Below are 20,815 nucleotides of genomic sequence, written 5' to 3'. Positions count from 1 at the left end.
CACATGGCAATGAATAAAAGGACCAAACAAATGAACAATGCCATAAATTGATTACACATACAGGACACAGACCTTAATTGACAATGTGATAATTTCTTAAATTCAGGAAAAGATTAACTTGATATGCAATCAAACTCAAGAAAAATATACCCTTATCTTGATTTTTTGTTGCTAAAATACAAATGAATCTGGTTCACAAACTTATAGTCAGAAAACTTTAAAGTCAACAACTGCATACTACTAATAATTCTACAATTCCTTATTTCATTGTTGCCAAAAGAACATTCTTACTTAGAAAAAAATGGCTAATCTAAGTGAATCTGACACTGCAAACCCACCAAGTTACTGGAAATTGAGTAAGACTGATTTTTTCCCTGGAGAGTCCTTTAAAAACTGGAGTGCCTACAGGTCTGCAGTCTCGCAGACGTGCCACCGGTTCAGAGACCGTCTTATGAGTCGTTCAAATGATGCGAATGAGCTTGGTGATATTCGACAGCAGAGTAAGAACGATATGAAGCGTTGCCTGAATTGGTGGGATTTAATCTGGTTCGGGTTTGGATCAGTGATCGGTGCAGGAATATTTGTTCTTACAGGCAAAGAAGCACATGACGATGCTGGACCTGCTATTGTCATGTCTTATTTGGTTTCAGGTTTCTCAGCAATGCTTTCTGTTTTCTGCTACACAGAATTCGCAGTAGAGATTCCCGTTGCAGGTGGTTCATTTGCTTATCTGAGAATAGAATTGGGAGATTTTGCTGCATTCGTAGCAGCAGGTAACATTCTGTTAGAAGGAATTGTTGGGAGTGCAGCAGTTGCAAGAGGTTGGACCTCTTATTTCACAACTTTGTTGAATCTTCAGCCGAATTCTTTAAGGATTCATACTGATCTTTCTGAAGGGTTCAACATGTTGGATCCTATTGCAGTTGGAGTTCTAATAATTTTGTCTACAATCGCTATCATCAGTACTCGGAAAACTTCCATCTTTAACTGGATTGCATCAGCAATAAACACTGCTGTGATATTCTTTGTGATCATTGCAGGACTTTTACACGGAAAAACATCGAATATGACCCCATTTCTTCCCTGTGGAGTTAAAGGGATCTTTCAAGCAGCTGCGATCATCTACTTTGCTTATGGTGGATTCGATACAATAGCCAACCTGGCTGAGGAAACAAGAAACCCAGCAGTAGATATACCAATAGGATTACTCGGGTCTATGTCCTGTATCATAGTGATATACTGCTTGATGGCTCTTTCACTGAGCATGATGCAGCCTTACTCAAGTATAGACCCTGATGCAGCATACTCGCTGGCGTTCCAGAGTGTGGGATTGAAGTGGGCAAAGCCGCTGGTAGCTCTTGGTGCACTAAAGGGAATGACAACAGTACTACTGGTAGGATCACTAGGCCAAGCCCGATACATGACTCATATAGCACGAGCACACATGATCCCACCAGTATTTGCTTTTGTACACCCGAAAACAGGCACTCCTATAAATGCCACACTCTTAACAACCATATTAAGTGCCAGCTTTGCATTCTTCTCAAGCTTAGACACATTGTCAAGCTTGTTATCTATCAGCACTTTGTTTATCTTCATGATGATGGCGGTAGCACTCCTCGTGAGAAGGTACTACGTGAAAGGTGTCACCAGTCACAGAAACCTGAGGACACTAATTGGTTTATTGCTGATCATCATTGCTGCTTCGATAGGCAGTGCAGCTTATTGGAGTTCAAAACCTAAAGGTTGGTTAGCGTATACTATAACAGTCCCATGTTGGTTATTGGCAACCACGGGTATAGCACTCAAGCTGCCTCAGCAGCGTACACCAAAGGTCTGGGGTGTTCCTTTGGTCCCGTGGCTTCCATCCTTATCTATCGCCATCAATGTGTTTCTGATGGGTTCATTAAGGGCTGAAGCTTTCATTAGATTTGGCATTTGTACTGCTGTAATGTTGATCTACTATGTACTCTTTGGTCTCCATACAACTTACGACTTGGCACATCAGGAGCACTTGGAAATTCAGAAGGTTCCTGACAGCAGCACAGCTTGATCAGGATAGCAGGGTTTGGTTTATAGGAAGCCTAAAAATTGTGAGGACAGTCGATGATGATTTAGAAGAGTTATGTAAATAATCCTTCTATCTGGTTATCACAAAGATTGGAGTAGTTTAAATTACACTGTTATTGTGAGTTTGATGCAGGGGATATATACAAATCTAACAATAAGATTTTAATATACAAATAATATTTGCACTATTCTTATAAGTTTTTATGCCTCTTTATTTTCATTCGTCTCAAAATAGGAGGGATGAGACCTTAAGAATAGGTAGTATGGATTGTCATGTGCGTTCTCTCTTTTTTTTTTTTTTTTTTTTTGAGGTTAATGGAAACATAATACGAAGTACAAGTGATACAGCAACTCAAAACTGCAAGAAAATCCTTGTTTAATTGCTATGTTATTTATGGATACTAAAGTGTACCCGTGCAATGCACGGGATATATATTTTATAGAATGATATTACAAAAAATCTAATACAAAGTAACAAAAATTACATTTCAAATACTAAAGTTAAATTTTGTATGGTATCTAACTGTTATATGTGGCTGGTCACACCGTGTGCCTAGTTGTTACATGAGCTATTTTATTAGTTTATAGCCATTTAGTGTTATAGAGATAACTCCATTAGTGTTATAATGGTTATTCCGTCAGTGTTATTGGAGTTACTTTGTTCCTTTGCAAGGAGCTACACTGGTGGTTTGCCGCACATAAAACGTATTGTATATTGTAAGGAATATTTCAAGCCATTAACCCCAAGCTTGAACCCCACTGTGATTATACACTTAAGTATGGTGGCATCCAAAGGGAAGGAAGCTAGAGCAAAAGAGTCGCCAACAAGTTTTAGGAACTTGTAAACCGTTCACAAGGTGAAGATTACACCCCTTAACGATCCAGGAGATCGTCAACTCCAAAAGTCTTGAACCAAATAGGGTTCGGGGATGAAGGTACAAATCCAACCTAAAAGAGATTGAACCTGCTCTAAATAGGCCTCTACTTCATTCTTCTCGTACTCATGTGCGCTTTCTGACTAACATGCAATCAATAGGTTTACCCTAAACCTGTTTATCTATGTTGGTTGAATTTAATGCACAAGCAAAACTATTATTAGCGATCACTTGAATTATAATCATATTAGCCCTAAACAAGATTATTAATTATCTTATTAAGCGTGATTACAAGTACAAATTCCCTTTAAACCTGCAAGAGAGGGCGTGATCAAGCAATAACAATAAATATATATCAAGCAACATAATAACAATCATCACAATCATAATTATAATCATAATCATAATTATCATAATCATGTTAAAAATAAAGCATAATAATAGCAAGATCCTAGGCATGATACTAACAAAATTAATAACAAACCCTAGCATGTCACTAAACAATAAAGATCAAAGCTTTATCCCTAACATGATACTAACATGATATTAGAAAAGAGTAAAAGGCACCCTAAACATGATACTAGAAAGCAATAATAACATCCTAACATGATACTAGGAATTAAACAAATTTAAACATGCTTTCTACAAGAATAGAGCAATAAGAAGATTACATACTTTGATGCCTCGTATCTCTTTCTAATAACAAAATACACGCGTTAGTAACTTCAAGGAAAATATAAAATCAAACAATCAAATTAAATAATTTGGGACCAAACCCTCAGAAATTGTAACCTTTCACGTTTAGGGTGAAGGCAACTTCGAACTTGGCTAGGTGTTTCTAGATCTCATGAATGCGGAATTTTGTAAGAGGGAAGGTTTAGAAAAAGAGAGAGAGAAAGCTTCTAGCTTTAGATAGAGAAAGAGAGATATGATGAGAGTTGATTGATTGTAGATCAGAATTGGTTGTAGATGAGAATTGGTTGATTGTTGATGAATAAAAACGGAGACTTAGGACCCTATTTATAAGAAAACAGTCCGGAAATAGGTAGAATTTGATAAGGAATAAAACTTCACTCTGTCGTTGCAAAACCGACCTTGTCGCCATGCGACAGGGTTTGTCGCGTGGCGACAAGCCTGTTTTTTGGCGACAGCCTGGATTCCTACGCGCTTTTAAACACGGAGTCCACTTATCAATCAAAATTGACTTGTAAAGTCCGTATGAAAACTGAAATCGTATTTTCATAAAATAATATTTTATTCCAAATAAAACTTTATCAAAATCTAATTATTAATTCTAATCTTATTAGGATTAAAGAGAACCTTCTAAAGAATTCTAGAAGACTATAATTAATTCTAATAACTTTAGGAATAATAATTAACATCGGGCCCTCCCCTAGATCATTGGGCCGCATGTAAAGATCAAACCGGGCCCAGTTAGTATTTTGGCCATAACTTCCTCATTATTCATCGGAATTGGGCTTATAATATATCGTTGGAAAGCTCTTTTCAATCCCCATCCAACTACACTATTATTGGACCTTTGTCGTGGACCAAATTAAACTGGATTGGCTGTTTTCATAAAATAGAGTTGTTTTCGAAAACAGAAAGAAAGAATTTTTTATAAAAACTAACCGCAACACTTGACTTTTCACACTTTCACCTCATTCGGTAATCATTCAACGCAAAAGGTATTCATCACTGGGTTTGGTTTTGGGGAGACACATTTGGGTGTCTATAGAAGCCCCCACTTTGACTGAGTTTGGAGAAACGCAAGTTTCGAAAACGAAAGTCAAAGTAGCGATAGGGACGGAGAATGATTTAGAACGTTCTGCGATCCTAAATCATTCTTGTAACGCCGATACCTGCAAACTAGCATTAGTTAAACAGATAAGAGAGTTAAGAAACGTGTATCTTGCACCGTCGAGCACACATCTCTGAAGGTAACCAATTTGTTGCATTTTGTTGAAGACCACTCTGCTTGTAGCTGCCTCCTATTTCATCGAAGATGACTCTGCTTGTAGTCATTCTCCGCCGCTTGAGACCATCTTCCACATCCCAGGGAACACGATCGAAGATAACTTTGCTTGTAGCCATCTTCAGTTTTTTTGTAACCATTTTCCACATCCTAGGGAACACGATCGAAGATAACTCTGCTTGTAGCCATCTTCAGTTGTTTGTGACCATCTTCCACATCCTAGGGAACACGATCGAAGACAACTCTGCTTGTATCCATCTTCAGTTGTTTGTGACCATCTTCCACATCCTAGGGAACACGATCGAAGATAACTCTACTTGTAGCCATCTTCAGTTTTTTTTGTGACCATCTTCCACATCCTAGGGAACACGTGTAGGAGTTTATAGGTACTACGCAGCGGAAATAAACATGAATCATATTCATACAGTACCTAATCCAAGGATCTTTGCATAACACATAAAGAACACATAATTGTACCTTTGAAGCGTGATTCCACATGCGATCGAGCAAGAACAAAGGGAGATAAAGAACCTCAAGTGTGATTCCTCTACTTGGTCCACGGGCACAAGTTAAACCTCCACTAATGCTAGTTAGTCGTGACTGAACGCTTCAATCAACCTTCAACGGAGAGGAGAGGAGACAAACGAGCCACGAACCACCACCACCACCACCACGAGCAACCACCTTGCTAGGGTAGTCCGTACAGTTATATGGATGAGGGGAAGGAGAGAGGCGTGTGAGAGAGAGTTCTAGAGTGTTTGGTTGCTTGTTTCATAATTCATTGTATGAGTGAGTTGTGACTTGATGCAACCCTAGGCATGGCCTCTATTTATATATCACATATATAATTAGAGTCCATGTGAAGCCCAAACACTTAGCCCACTTCTAACTACACTAGCTCTATTCCTTACATGGCTTGTTATATCCTCATTAGGCCCATTAATGGGCCTCTTACTTGTTTAACCCAATACCCTTGTTGTGTGACCTCATAGGATCCATTCTATAAGGCTTTGGGCTATTTAACTAACCCAAAGATCAATTATCATATCTAGCACCAGATATTGACGACCCTATAGAATGAACTTATTATCTCCATAATAGTGATCCTTGATATATCTAGTAATTGCACTTATCGAAGACATAACTCCTTCAATCTCCCACTTGTCTGAGACAAGTGCGCAATATTCAAATTCCTTAAGTCAATGTGTGTCGATTTGATAATATGATTGCATCTCATGTCGTGATCATATTAATCTACAAATCTTTCTTGAAATCTGAGTTAGAATTACAAAACAAATGGTTACAATGTAATCCATTTGAGCATGGCCATGCATTTTCTGAATTCTCTCTCTTCAAGGGGCCAAGACACATTCCTAATTAAATAGGTAGACTCTATCCAATCTTGTGGCAACCAAAGCTCCCACTCAACTCATGAAATAACCGGGAAACATCCTTTATAATCTCCAGTTACGGCTAGACGTTTGAATGTACCACAGTTATAACATCCATTGAATGAGATCAATGTTCCACTCATGTCAAAAGAATCCACTAATATATCCGGAAGCTCTATACTTGAACTTCAAAGTAGGTCTATAGTTCGATCATGCATCATTCATGCATATCCATGTGATTGACCGAGCATCACTACGCTCCTATAGCCCATGAAACTGCGCTATCCAATCAATCTTAACATGCTAGTCCATTAAATGAAATCATTTATGTCCAGTTTAATGATTCTGAACTAGGAACTTAAATAATATATGAATTTAGTTCATGTGTGGGGTTTCATTCAAAAGGTCATTAACCTAGTGAGCCCATCAATTCATAATTATTTTGGACATTTTATTTAATCTCGAAACCACGATTAAATAAATTGAAACTTTGTTTCAATTGATAAACATAATTATGCAAGATAATGTATTACTTTTGTAATATGCTTTCTCAAAACATACACAACTAAAATTACATAACTTGCTTCAATCCAAAAACCTTAGTATGACTCTCATACCTTGGTCATGGAAGGGGTTCAGTAAGTAGAGTTCATGAGACATTCTCATAAACATGAACTTTGCAATTTCTAAATTTTATAATCATTTTCATCTCCATACACCAAGAATTTTCTTTCACCCTTTCGCAAGGAACTTAGGAATTTCTAATTTGTATTCCAACGTTACATTGGATTTCGATTGAAATCTATCATCATTTGTTCTAAAACACGTGAATCAACTAGACGAGTATAGTCCATGACATGCATGATGCATCCTTTGTAAATTGCATAAGGATCATCACTCAAAGTCTTAATTTCATCAATCTTTCTCAAGGTATTGAATCATTAAGCAACGTGCCATGTCACATGGGATTGAAAACCTTTTCAATATAATGTTGAACCTTATAAGAATATTATCAATATAAGCTTCTTAACCAAAACTCAAACATCCTTCGAGACCTATCTATATAGATCTTGAATCCCAAATGTACTCATCATCCTCTTCAAGGTTTTTCATACAAAATGCATTAGCCACCACTTGACTCTTCAAGCAATGAATAATTGCTCTTTATACTAGACCAAGAAGACTTTATAGCTTCCACTAAACATCTTGTACATACAAGACCTTTTCTTCATTTTACGAGAACATCAAACGATTTGATTAACTCACAAAATTAGGAACATAACTCCCTGATGCTAACTTCAATCCATTATGGATCTTTTATGCATCCCTAGGATTATTGGATCTCCAAACTTTTGATTGTATCATATACAAATCTTATTTCATGAACAATTTCAAGAAAGTGTTTTGAAATCCATCTACTAAATCTTATAAGGTAGAAATCACTAAATATCTTTAATAGATCGTTGCAACATGTAAAGGTTTCATCGTAATCATAGTCATACTATGAATTAGTTGAATCCTTTAACAAGTCTTTGATTTACTTAGAAAACATTTTTCTTTCTTGTCTGTTTTGCTTATGTTGGGTTTGACCCAATTTAGGCACATTAATCAAGTGTCATACACTTGCTTACAGACTTAGAATCTATTTCAGATTTCATGGTTTTAAACCACTTGGAGTTATAACTTGTCAAATCATCTTTATTACTTGCATAATCATCATGTTCCAAAATAAATATTTTAGAACTCTTAGTCAATATGAAATCATATTTCTTTGGCTAAGTTTTACATATGCTACTCATCATTGTGGGTTTGATGCAACAATTGAAACTCATACAACAACTTTGTTTAGTTTTCAATGAGAAACGACAATTGAGGATGTGCACTTGGAATGTACTACCTTCGACACATGGTTATTAATCCCATTACACTTAATGAGACCACGCGTTGTCATTTGTAACATGAGGTGAATCATGCTCATATTGTTGCTTTTATTCGATTACTTCTCGAATTTCTTCAAGATTTTCGAAGTCATTTTTCTTGAAATCTTTCAAGGCTCTCGAACTTTTCGAGGTTCTTATACTCCCACTTGCCTTTTGAGGAGGCATATTTAGCATAGGGTGAACCAACCATGGTTTTTAACCATGTTTGTTTGTTGCTTTTCTCGAACTTTTTTGAGATTTACACTACTCCCACTTGACCTTTTGGAACAATTTCCATAAGGGCACTTACTTGAGCAACAAACATTTTGTGCTAAGTATGGTTGTGTAGTAGTACCCTGTGCTCTATATAGGAATCGAACGTGCATCAAACGGTTTAATACATGTTTTATTCCTTGCTTTGTAGAAAGACTTAATAAGAACTCTTCTTATCCATATCACATATGAAGCCTTTGCTACATTTGATTTGACGTATGTAGTTTGTTTAGTTTTGTAGCTTATCTTAAAAGTATATCCCTTGAACAATGGTTGGAAGATAGGTAATTTACATCCATTATCAAAATATATCTCATATAGATTGATAGCTTCCTTCATAAACACTTCACAAGGTTTTCTTTCGGAGTTTGTTGTAAAACGATTTCATAAATCTTGGATGTTTATCAATGTCTTGGCTTAAATTCTCATTATTACGATCATATCGCAATATCTCGAATGTGTTGCCAAGTACATGTCTTGACTTAAATTTTCACAATTACAATCATATTGTAATGTAATCATTTTCTTGTCAAGTTGATACTGAACTTCATACTGAACATTTTGAACTTTTCAAAATCTTCACTCTTATACTTCAACTAAGCACAAGTAGTGATCGTATCACAAATGAAGTTTCATTGTCTGTCTCTAGCCTTTGAATTTTTGGTTTTCTTACATCGATATGTATTCGACCTTGAGTTCGCATCATCATTTCTCTAAATGGTGACTTTGTCAAAATTTCAAATTAGAATGATAATTACATATATCAATGAATTCATAATCCAATTATATTTAAAGTCCATCCCTTTGGATCTTCCGCATGCAGTTTTCATTTTCATTTGAATTAATTGACATATTAGAGACAATTTATATATATAGAAATTGTTTAATTATTTCTATCATATAGAATTTTAAACCTATTTAGCAATTCAAAACACATTATGACTCAATGAAACATAAAATAACATTTATTCCACGTTTTTGAATCTTCGATGTTTAGTCATTACTAACATTGAATAGTTTTTTGATAATGGCAAGAATGAATAACATTTATTTAATTCTAGCCAATTATTAGTGGTGAAATACTGGTTCTACTTGTAAAGTTGCAACTTTTGCTTCCAGACTTGTAGATTCTACTTGTGAAGTAGCAACGTTTGCTTCTAAACTTGTAGATTTATTTCTCCATTAGCAATAACTTCTTCCTTTAGTTCAATCACATTGTGCAATGAGTGATCTAAACAAGACATCGTATGTCCAAGAAGTAGCAATATGCTAAATCAATTTCTATAATATACTTCTTAAATTGGAACATTTCCATTCTTTTTACCTTCCAACTATATGAGGTAGTTTCTAATCAATTGGAATTGGTCCAAACATTTGTTGTTTATAACAACTTTTAGCATGTAAGTAGTTCTAGGTTTGAGAAGTAGCAACTTGTTTGCATTTCTTGGCCTATAACTTCTTATTGCAATCCTCATACTTTCTTAAACCTATTCCATTTGAGCCACTTAGAACACTTCTCTTAGGTTCAAAATGATGCTTTGCTTAACTTCTTTAATCACTTTTCATGATTTTTCTAAGTCTATTCAATCGTTTTTCATATTTGAGTTTAATCAAATATTAAACTCTATATGAAATGGATGAAAAATAGTGTCATTTTATCAACTTTTGATCATAGATATTTCCAATCACTTTCTTATATTCAATCATATTGAAGATAAGAAATTTTATTGAACTTCTATACTTGTCTTTTAGAGGGTTTGTACCTCTCATATCATTATATCCCTTGAAACACTTTTCAAAATGAAGATGTGTTGGCATTTTACTCAAACATTTTGAATAAAACCAACCTTAGACATGTGACATGGATTTCTAAAACTTGCCTTTTAGAACCATCTTAACAAAATTGGAATATAGATTTATGGATAATCTTTTAAACTTTTGAGAACGTTTCTCAACTTTATTTTCAATCGAGGAGATTATATATAACAATAAAATTAGAACGACATGTTACTCATCAGTAAACGCAAAATTCAATTATGTTTATTAAAATTTAAAGTACCAAAAGCGAATTAAATTGGTAACTTTAAAACATTTATTCAATTTTAAATGATCCCTATTGGATAAAATGATTCCAAGATCCTTTATTTGTGCAATAATTGACCGGACTGAGGCCCTGCCATCAACCATTACATTTTCAAGGTGAGTAAACTCTTTACTGATTACAACTCTTGTAACTCTTGGTTGAATAATTAACCATCACATGTTTAATTATTACCCTTAGCTTCAAGGTTCTAAACGCTTTAGGTAACCTTGTTGAGTATAACCAATTAAAATTGTAGAATGGGTCCTACCCCCACTTCCCCAAGATATATTATGACACTCTGCTGAGGCCGACCCATCATAAACGATCGAAGGTTTCGTCGGGTTTTTAATTGGAAAAGCTGCCTCAATATTACTGGGATCTAGATTTATTATGTTGTGATTAAATAGTGAACTCTAGCGCATCATCACAAAACATCAATACAATCTAACATGCATAAAATACTGAATGCAAAAATAAGACATAGCATGGCCCCTAATCCTAAGAAAACTAATAAAGTAAATGGCTCCCACTTGAATCTTCATGGATCTCATCCACCTTGCTCGTTTGGGCCTTCACTTCATGGGCTTCTTGGATTAATTGCAACCTGTAATTCTACTCTATTCTATCTACTACTTAAATAAAATAAAATAAAATTACAAAATACTTTATCGGTTCGTAGACCGTACTAAGATTACAAAAATACATCACGATGCGCAGATCGTATTTTGCAATCTACTGGCCCATACTAGTCATTATGTAGCAATAAAAAACATCATATATTATAAAATTGCCACATAATAAATCACTTATCATGCTTTCCTAAACTACAACATCGAATGTTCACAATTAAGGAAACATGGCATCTAAATATCTCATATTTTAATTAATGTAATTAGATAATATCATATATTATTCATGATCATCAATAAAATATCGTATATTTTAAGTTAGTCAAGAGATAGAATCAAATCTTATTTTAATCTTAAAAGATAAATCATATTTATCCTCAAAGATTATCCTAACAAAATTAGGAAATTCTATCCTAATTACTAGCCAATCACAAAATTTTAAATCAATTATATCCAAAAATAATTATGGGATAATCACATTATTTAAATCAATTATTATCCTTTTGGAATATGCTCAGAATATCCTAACAAATCTTATCCATAATTAACCACTTTAATTTAGGATAATTACCAATTTAACAGCTTAAATATGGATAATATCAAATATAACAACTTTTGAATATTTGATTTTATCCTAAAATAAAAGATCTTATCCAAATAAAACCAATTTTATCTTTTAAAATAAAAGATCATATTTTCAAAATATTTTAACTTATCCAAAATAAAACTGATTTTATCCCAAAATAATTTTGTAATTATCTTGAAATATTTTCAAAACAGATTTTTTTTTTTTTAAAAACCGTGCACCAGCCACAGTGGTGTGGCCAGCCTAAGCCGGCCACGGTGGCCGTACACCTTGCGGTGTACGCTGCTGAAGCAGCGATGCAGCAACATCGGCAGCAGTGCCGCGCAGCCCTAGCACGGTGCTGCTGTCGCCGCCCTTGCTGATCCGATTTGAAAAACCGTGCACCAGCCACCGTGGTGTGGCCAGCCTAAGCCGGCCATGGTGGCCGTACACCTTGCGGTGTACGCTGCTGAAGCAACGGTGCAGCAGCAGCGGCAGCAGTGCCGCGCAGCCCTTGCACGGTGCTGCTGTCGCCGCCCTTGTTGTTCCGATGTCCTACCCCACCCTACCCCTCCCTCCGGACCACCTGCAGCGGCAGCCGCCGTGGCTGCGCCACCCAGCCGCGGTTGCCGCTGCTAAAATCCCTTTTTTTATTTTTTTTATCAATTTTAAACAACAACTTTTGTTAAATAAAATTCATGTGGTCCATGATAAATTAAAACATAACTTTTATGCTAATTCATCCAATTAAAATTAAATTCACAATTTAATTTTAAATCTAGGGTTCTTCATGAAAATAATCCCCAATTTAATTTAACTTTTAAATCAAATCATTGATCATGCAAAATTCATAATTTATACATGAAATCAACTAGATTAAAAACATGAAGTATGAAACAATCGAAATTATTCAAAACCAAAACACAAAATCAAAATTTTAGGGTTTAGGGTTTCGAAAAATTCGAATCTAGGGTTAGGGTTTTCGAAATTTTCGAGCATAATAGGGCAAAAATCGGATCTCTTTATGGCTATTTTGAGCATTATTAAATCACATTTAATCAATTCAAAGAGTTAAATTACATTTAATATAATAATTGACCCATAATTAAATTATTCTCCCTCCTAATTGAATTAAAATTGTGGATTATCAAAGAATTATTGGCAATATGCGTAAATGCAATAGGCTAACTGATACCACTGTAGGATTTTATAGGTACTACGCAGCGGAAATAAACATGAATCATATTCATACAGTACCTAATCCAAGGATCTTTGCATAACACATAAAGAACACATAATTGTACCTTTGAAGCGTGATTCCACGTGCGATCGAGCAAGAACAAAGGGAGATAAAGAACCTCAAGTGTGATTCCTCTACTTGGTCCACGGGCACAAGTTAAACCTCCACTAATGCTAGTTAGTTGTGAATGAACGCTTCAATCAACCTTCAACGGAGAGGAGAGGAGACGAACGAGCCACGAACCACCACCACCACCACCACCACGAGCAACCACCTTGCTAGGGTAGTCCGTACAGTTGTACGGATGAGGGGAAGGAGAGAGGCGTGTGAGAGAAAGTTCTAGTGTGTTTGGTTGCTTGTTTCATAATTCACTGTATGAGTGAGTTGTGACTTGATGCAACCCTAGGCATGGCCTCTATTAATATATCACATATATAATTAGAGTCCATGTGAAGCCCAAACACTTAGCCCACTTCTAACTACACTAGCTCTATTCCTTACATGGCTTGTTATATCCTCATGAGGCCCATTAATGGGCCTCTTACTTGTTTAACCCAATACCCTTGTTGTGTGACCTCATAGGATCCATTCTATTAGGATTTGGGCTATTTAACTAACCCAAAGATCAATTATCATATCTAGCACCAGATATTGACGACCCTATAGAATGAACTTATTATCTCCATAATAGTGATCCTTGATTGTCTAGTAATTGCACTTATCGAAGACATAACTCCTTCAACACGATCGAAGACAACTCTCCTTGTAGCCATCTTCATTTTTTGCGATAATACTCTAAAGAATATCACCAAAGATCAATGCCTCTTGATCCTTTAAAGTTCGCTTGAACTTTGCTTCCGCTACGCCAGTACGTCGACGCCTTTGCTGTTTATGAACCATTATGTCGGCCTTCTGCTACTTATGAACCATTATGTCGGTGCCTTTTTAGTGAGCCAATGTTCAGGCGCTTTAAGCTAAGTGAGACGATCTTTCATCAGGTCGATCACTTGATTTAATCGTAATCGAGTCGATCATTTAAATCATGTCAAGTTACTTATAGGGGCTAACTGGCGTACCAAGGAACCCGAAATTGCTGCACGAGGTTCGCATAACCATATTATGGAGCCCTGTACTCTGTTGCCGCCCCAGCGCTAGCCGGAACTGCTTGTCGCCGCCATTTCTGCTTGTCGCCAAGAGACAGGCTTTGTCACCGCTATTTCTGCTTGTCGCCGTTGATGTTCACTCTTTTTTTTTTTGAACCAAAGAGCTTCTTTTTGAGGAATGTTTACTCGTCCCTGAGCAAAAGATCTTGAAAAGAAATGTCCACGCGTCTCTGAACAAAGAGCTTTAAAAGAAATGTCCACGCGTCTCTGAACAAAGAGCTTGAATGATATGCCCACGCGTCTCTGAGCAAAGAGCTTTTTTGATATGTCCACGCGTCTCTAAACAAAGAGCTTTAATGATATGCCCACGCGTCTCTGAGCAAAGAGCTTTTTTGATATGTCCACGCGTCTCTAAACAAAGAGCTTTAATACTTGAATGTTCGTTGAGATCGTTCGGTTGGCTGCGAACAGGAGCTTTGCTGAATGGTTGTATCCTGTAAAAACCAAAAGATTGCCAAAAGACTTTGCTGGTGTTTTTCTTAGGGTTGACCTAAGGTTTAGTGTTGCTTGACTCATTGACTTGACACGACTCGAGGTATAAACTTGACTCACTGTGATTGACTCGAGGTTGACTCGACTCGAAGTGAAATGACACGTGTGACTCATGACCCGTGTGTGCATTGTATTGTGAAAAGCAAAAAATTTCCGTCATTTTTGTGGAGGGTACCGACTTTCTCCCGAAAAAGAAAGACGCGAAAAAGAATCGAAGTGAAGTTTTTGAAGGTGCATGTTGAATGAGCTTAATCCGTTAATTTTATCTCTCACAGTACAAGGATTGTAACATCTTAGACTATCCTAGTTGACTTGAAAATGAAAGTATTTAGGTAGCTTAGGCGCGGAGGCTAAGTACTTCATACTTTATGATGCAATGATGATTGATCTTGATTTTGACATGACAAGGCATGCTTCAGCGTTGTGTTAAGATTTCATGACAAAGGGTTCCTAAGGGAAGTATATTTGGTTATGTATCTGTGTAGTGTGTGAAAGTGACACTAAAGTTAGGTTGCAAGAGCTAAGTGTGTGGAAAAATATATTGAAAAGAGTCAAATGACGGTGACTCTTAGGCTGGGTAAGCTAATAATGTAGGGATCAAGCCCCCAAGTCTAGCTCTAAATGAATAGGGATGAGCATTGGAGATTCTTTGATATGATCATGGTGTGAGTGTGTGAATGTGAATATGAATGCATTTTTATTTCGGTCGCAATCCAATGTGAGGTTGCCTACGTATCTGTTAGGAATCAGGCCGAACGTAGCTCTAGCCGAACCTCGCACAAGTGTGTGTATACCTCAAAGAGGTCTTTTGAGGGTTGTAACATGGTAAGGTTGAAGAAGAAAGGGATAAAGGCTCAAGACCCTACATAAGCCCCCAAGGTATGCAACCTTGCTTTTGAATCTTTGTATTTTTATGCTTGAGTGTTTTAACTCTTTTTTGCTTTTGCATTTTTGTTCTTATTTTTATAAGTGTGGGCAATCCCGATCATGCGGTCTATCACTCACTTGGCATTCATGTTTCTCAGGCACGGTACCTAGCACTCGATAAGAAACGCAATCTGAGATGTGTTCATATCAAAGACATATTCATGTCAAAGACATTGGAACACTTGCCCTTTTGTACACTTTTATTGTTTTTGCTATTTTATTTATTTTGATCTTTTGAAATCACTCAAGCTTTTTAAAATTGCATAAATTGCACACTGTCCCATCCCAAGGTTAGGTAGATATGGGTTGAAAAATGACAAGTCTATCGTTAGACGAGGCTCAAAGTGGTTTATCAAAAAAGGATTGCATATATGAAGGGTGAAAGGTGATATGATGTGGCTACAAGGGGTGCCTCAAATCATTGGTATATCTTGTGCTTAGTTTGACATTTTTTTTAATGCAATGCAATGCGATGATCATATGCAAGAAAATAAATGCTCATTTTATTAAAAGGGGAAGAAATAATGATCCTACAAAATAAATCTAAGGAGAATAAAACGGTGCCTATGCTAAACTTATTGGGGAAAGGAATAAAAAAGAAATAGAAAAAGAGGTCACAAAATCTTGTCGTTGAAGCTCGCCTCTTGTCTTGTGTCTTATCATCACTCGGTCTTCTTGCCGACCGGAGGTATAGGAAGCTTGTTATTGTCGATCAAATATTGAATTGCTTCCTTTAGCTTCCAACAGCTCTCGGTAGTATGACCCCTACCTTGATGGTACTTGCAGCGTACATTTGGGTTCCAACTAGGCAATCTCTTCTCAAGTGGGGGATCTTGAATGGGTCCAATAGGAGTAACGAGTTTCTTTGCATGGAGTCGATCGAAAGCATTATCGTAGCTAATTCCAATAGGGGTGAAATCCTTTCTTAGTTGCTTTCTAAATCCTCGATTATCCATGGCTAAGATTTCATTAAGGCCGAAAGTACCAATACTGTTGCTAGAGTAGGTGTTTTCGGAAGAAGAAGGATAGTCGTTCTTCTTTCCTTTGCAGTCACTATTGTTATTGTTACTAATCCTGGCCTTCTTGTCGCGCGGAGGAACATGAAGGAAACTTGAATCAATGAGGTCTTGAATACGATCTTTGAGAGCGAGACATACTTCGGTGGTGTGACCACGACCTCTATGGTATCGACAATAAGATTTTGGGTCCCAATTTGGATATCGTTTTTCAGGCGGAGGGTCTTGACTGGGACCAATGGGGCGAATGAGACCTTGATCGTGGAGACAGTCAAAAGCTTCATTGTAAGTCATTCCTATTGGTGTGTATTCTTCAATGGTCCGTTTTGCCCGTGGTTTAGGAGCATTGAGCTCTTCATTAGATCCTTGGTGAGAATTTTGTTCAACAACCATCTTCCGATTTGCTAATCCTTCTACCACATTCAAGAGCATGGCAATGACATCTTGCAGTTTTCGGACGTCTTCTTTTAGACTTGCCAAGTTTTCACTAATATTACTTAAGAAAATTTCCTTTTCACCGGCCATTACTACAACCCTTTTGTTTTATAAAAAAGTGATGCTTTATCAAAAGTGTTGTCTTGGTTGAGTGCTCTTCTCTCTTTAACCAAGTACTGTGGAAAGGGAAATTAAGGAATATTCATTGTTAATTATTTGACTCAACTCTATTCAACATGCAATAGATGGAAGATGGTAGGAAGAATGAATATTGTGACATGGGGAAAGCATGTAGAGAATGGAAAGATGATGTAGATGGAGAGATATGAAAAAATTAGGAATATAATGTACCCCCAACTCAAATGACGGAAAAAACCGACTCATGCATGAACCTAAGACATGGTCATGGTGACTATATAAAGTGTGTGCTAACACTAGTGAGTGTATGTGACATGCTTTGACTCTTGTGTATGACCATGGGACTAAGTGCCTAGACTCAATTAAGGACTTAGACATGGCTAAAGCCATTAACAAATTGGTTAAACTGATTAGCAGACTGTTTAATTAGACTCGTCGTGATGACTCGAGTAAGAATCTGGACTGTCGCCAAAACAACAGAACTATCGCCACAGTTTGAAGCTTTTCGCCAAACGACGAATATGTCGCCAGGCGACAAGCAGTAAACTGCGGCGCCACAGCCCAAACTCCTGTGCCATTTCTGGAACATTAATCTGGGACTGTTTCCAGTAAGCTTACTTTAAGGGGACATGCCTAAAGTCGTACTAAGTCAGATTAATTACTTTATTAGTCTTTAATTAGTCAAATTAATTAATTAATTCATTAATTAGACAAAGTCCTTTTTAGTCATTAATTGGGTTATAGACTTAAACACAAGTCAAACAAACGGTTAGCACATATAAGGTATGCACAAGCAAAGAATGCACAAGTAGTTCAAATAGTCACAATATGGTGCAATGAGTTTGCAACCTAACCATGGCTCTAGTTCTCTAAAGTTCAGGATATGGGTTAGTCAAAGAGGGTCCATGGTTATGAGTCCGGATGCACCGCGCGGAAGCCTTACCTTTGGAAGGGTTGGCGCGAGTGGATGGGACCCCGCAAGTTAAAAAAAAACTTGCTTCCACGGTTTGGTGGATTCACAAACTCGGATGTACCCGTCGTTGCCAGGAGCGTTCGATTGGGTAGATGGAGCGTGAACCCCTAGAGGGTTATGTCCATATGTAGAACACATATGGGTTTCAGAAAAGTGAGAAAAACTCAATCAGGAAGTAGAATCGAGCCAATGCTAGAAATGGTCAAAACAAGAAGGCAGAGTTCTGGCTCGGTATTGGAAGAACATGGCCCCAGACTACAGGGACTATCGTCGCAAAAGTGCCCCTGTCTCCAGGCGACAGAAGCACTTTACAGGCGACAAGCCCTGTTTTCTAGGCGCTAGTTCCTACATGCCTCAGCAGGTATCTACGTTCTTAGAATTTTCCAAATTTCGCAGTATTATTTCAATTATAGTTGTGAAAGATATTTCTCAAGTTTCCTACGTGTAAAAATCCTATGTTTTTGACTCATTTCGGATGGTCTATCCAATGAGGACCTTTTTTTTATGCATATGACAATAATGCTAATCAAAATTACGCACATGAAATACTTAGAACATTTCGAGTCTCATCCACTCATTCTAAATCATTGCCGAAATAAATTTCAGGAATTAAAATAGAAATCCTCCCCAGCGGAGTCGCCAAAAACTGTAGGGAATATTTCAAGCCATTAACCCCAAGCTTGAACCCCATTGTCATCATACACTTAAGCATGGTGGCATCCAAAGGGAAGGAAGCTAGAGCAAAAGAGTCGCCAACAAGTTTTAGGAACTTGTAAACCGTTCACAAGGTGAAGATTACACCCCTTAACGATCCAGGAGATCGTCAACTCCAAAAAGTCTTGAACCAAATAGGGTTCGGGGATGAAGGTACAAATCCAACCTAAAAGAGATTGAACCTGCCCTAAATAGGCCTCTACTTCATTCTTCTCGTACTCATGTGCGCTTTCTGACTAACATGCAATCAATAGGTTTACCCTAAACCTGTTTATCTATGTTGGTTGAATTTAATGCACAAGCAAAACTATTATTGGCGATCACTTGAATTATAATCATATTAGCCCTAAACAAGATTATTAATTATCTTATTAAGCGTGATTACAAGTACAAATTCCCTTTAAACCTGCAAGAGAGGGCGTGATCAAGCAATAACAATAAATATATATCAAGCAACATAATAACAATCATCACAATCATAATCATAATCATAATCATAATTATCATAATCATGTTAAAAATAAAGCATAATAATAGCAAGATCCTAGGCATGATACTAACAAGATTAATAACAAACCCTAGCATGTCACTAAACAATAAAGATCAAAGCTTTATCCCTAACATGATACTAACATGATATTAGAAAAGAGTAAAAGGCACCCTAAACATGATACTAGAAAGCAATAATAACATCCTAACATGATACTAGGAATTAAACAAATTTAAACATGCTTTATACAAGAATAGAGCAATAAGAAGATTACATACTTTGATGCCTCGTATCTCTTTCTAATAACAAAATACACGCGTTAGTAACTTCAAGGAAAATATAAAATCAAACAATCAAATTAAATAATTTGGGACCAAACCCTCAGAAATTGTAACCTTTCACGTTTAGGGCGAAGGCAACTTCGAACTTGGTTAGGTGTTTCTAGATCTCGTGAATGCGGAATTTTGTAAGAGGGAAGGTTTAGAAAAAGAGAGAGAAAAAGCTTCTAGCTTTAGAGAGAGAAAGAGAGATATGATGAGAGTTGATTGATTGTAGATCAAAATTGGTTGTAGATGAGAATTGGTTGATTGTTGATGAATAAAAACGGAGACTTAGGACCCTATTTATAAGAAAACAGTCCGGAAATAGGTAGAATTTGATAAGGAATAAAACTCCACTCTGTCGCTGCAAAACTGACCTTGTCGCCATGCGACAGGGTTTGTTGCGTGGCAACAGGCCTGTCGTTTGGCGACAGGGTTTGTCGCGTGGCGACAAGCCTGTCGTTTGGCGACAGCCTGGATTCCTACGCGCTTTTAAACACGGAGTCCACTTATCAATCAAAATTTATGAAAACTGAAATCGTATTTTCATAAAATAATATTTTATTCCAAATAAAACTTTATCAAAATCTAATTATTAATTCTAATCTTATTAGGATTAAAGAGAACCTTCTAAAGAATTATAGAAGACTATAATTAATTCTAATAACTTTAGGAATAATAATTAACATCTGGCCCTCCCCTAGATCATTGGGCCGCATGTAAAGATCAAACCGGGCCCAGTTAGTATTTTGGCCATAACTTCCTCATTATTCATCGGAATTGGGCTTATAATATATCGTTGGAAATCTCTTTTCAATCCCCATCCAACTACACTATTATTGGACCTTTGTTGTGGACCAAATTAAACTGGATTGGCTGTTTTCATAAAATAAAGTTGTTTTCGAAAACAGAAAGAAAGATTTTTTTAATAAAAACTAACCGCAACACTTGGCTTTTCACACTTTCACCTCATTCGATAATCATTCAACGCAAAAGGTATTCATCACTGGGTTTGGTTTTGGGGAGACACATTTGGGTGTCTACATATATATATTTTTTTGTTGATGATTATTGGATTAACAATAAGGTATTTATTAATCATTTTTTAGAAATATCAGTTAATGTGC

The 20,815-nt window shown here is 36.6% G+C and overlaps 1 pseudogene; it reads left to right on the top strand.

Annotated features, from left to right (window-relative positions):
- Nucleotides 1-268: 268 nt before the first annotated feature.
- LOC145572212 (cationic amino acid transporter 5 pseudogene) lies at nucleotides 269-2,413 on the top strand (annotated as a pseudogene).
- Nucleotides 2,414-20,815: the final 18,402 nt, after the last annotated feature.

Source organism: Chenopodium album, chromosome 12 (genome assembly GCF_948465745.1).
Source record: "Chenopodium album chromosome 12, dcCheAlbu1.1, whole genome shotgun sequence".
Lineage (NCBI taxonomy): Eukaryota > Viridiplantae > Streptophyta > Magnoliopsida > Caryophyllales > Amaranthaceae > Chenopodium > Chenopodium album.
The sequence above is the reverse complement of the archived record's forward strand: the minus strand, read 5'-3'. Positions and strand labels throughout refer to the sequence as shown.